This window comes from Cicer arietinum, chromosome 1 (genome assembly GCF_000331145.2).
Source record: "Cicer arietinum cultivar CDC Frontier isolate Library 1 chromosome 1, Cicar.CDCFrontier_v2.0, whole genome shotgun sequence".
Taxonomy (NCBI): Eukaryota; Viridiplantae; Streptophyta; class Magnoliopsida; order Fabales; family Fabaceae; genus Cicer; species Cicer arietinum.
The window spans coordinates 20,695,790-20,697,715 of NC_021160.2; positions in this window are offsets into that span (position 1 = coordinate 20,695,790).

Here is a 1,926-nt window from a genome sequence, read left to right on the forward strand (position 1 = left end):
CATGTACCATTTGATGTTGTGTAAATGTTTTGGATTTATAATTGGAGAAACTTTTCCGCTGCTTGTAAATTATAATGACTCAATTATTTATCCAAAGGCATTTCTTTATTTATTTCTCTGCTTTATTTTAAATTCTTTTGAAACAAAAATATACCCTCGCTTTGAAAAACGGGGTGTTACATTGTGGTATCAGAGCATTGGTTTGGTTTTCTTTGGGGGCTGTGGAACCTTGGTTATAGATTGTAGGTCAACCTATAGGTTGAGAGTTGTTATCTGATCATGTGTCGGTTTAGGTGGTTTGAGTTGTCAAGTTCATAATAATTATTATGTGCGGTTGTGGTCGGAAGTTATTCTTAGAATTATTGAAGTAGTGTTAAGACTCTACTTGATGATGGTTTTATAGGGAAACCATGCTGCCAAGGAGGAATGACGTTCCGAGAACCAATGCCAGTAGGAATGATCGAATGGCGGAGGCTATGAATAACATGGCTGCTTTTGTTGCTGCACATACTGCTGCCAAGACTCAACGCGATCTCGAAAAGAGGGGAAGAGAGATCCGTGCTGCGGAGTCAAGAGGATTAAAAGACTTTCGTCGTTACAATCCTCCCAAGTTTGAGGGGGCTGAGGATTCAGAGAAAGCGGATCAATGGATCCAAGAAGTGGAGAAGATCTTCGAAATGATTAACTGTCAGGCGGGAGTGAGGGTCAACTATGCCACTTATATGCTACTAGGAGATGCTGAGTACTGGTGGAGGAGTACAAGGTTGTTGATGAGATCAGCTCACGAGGAGGTGAACTGGGAATCTTTCAAAGGGAAGTTTTTCGACAAATACTTCCCGATGAGTACCAGGACTAGACTGGGTGATGATTTCCTGAAACTACATCAGGGGAACATGACCGTGGGCGAATATGCTGCTAAGTTTGAATCACTATCAAGGCATTTCAGATTTTTCCGTGAAGAGGTTGACGAGCCATTCTTGTGTCATCGTTTCCAAGACGGACTAAAGTATGAGATTCAAGACTTTGTCTTACCCTTGGGAATTCAACGTTTCCAAGTTCTTGTGGAAAAATGTAGAGAAGTTGAGGATATGAAGAATAAGAGAGCTAGCCGAGGAGGGAATTTTAACTCAGGAGGACCTAGTCGGGCGAAGTATCAGAACAAGGGAAAACAGGTTGCTAAAGCTTATAATCGACCACATGATAACAACGGGGGACGGGATAACCCAGGGAACCAAGACTTTGGGAGACAAGTGGGACAAGGTATACGATGTTTCCGATGTGGAGAAGAGGGACATTATGCTTATGCTTGTACCTTTAACAGTACTACTTGCTACAATTGCCATAAACCAGGGCACTTTGGAAAGAATTGCAAGGCTCCGAAGGTGGAACCAATGGCGAATGTAGCTAGGATTACTCTTCCTACTGCTAGAGGACAGGTGTATTGCGTCGGCGCTGAAGTTGGAAATTTATCTAGCAATCTGATTCAATATGACAGTGCGATTACAGGTAACCCCCTAACTACACTTTCTGATTCGGGGGCAACCCATTCCTTCATTGCTATGGATTGTGTAAATCGTTTGAAGTTGTTTGTGTCTGCTTTACTGCTAAGACTTTGACAGTAAATTATGCATGTGTACATTGTCAAATAACTATTTAGAATAGGGACTTGTCGATTAATCTGATTTGTTTACCTCTACATTAACCCAAGATCATTCTTGGTATGGATGGCAAGCCCTATCATTAGGTAATGATACATTGTACTCAATGTATCGGTGTCATACATAGTGTTTAGGTTTGGTACTAGATGGATGTTCCGTACAAGGTGGAACATCAACGACCTGCTGGGGTGTTGCAACCTTTAGAGATTACACGGAGTACCATCGAGTGTTGTATCAGACCGTGATCTGAAGTTCACATCACATTTTT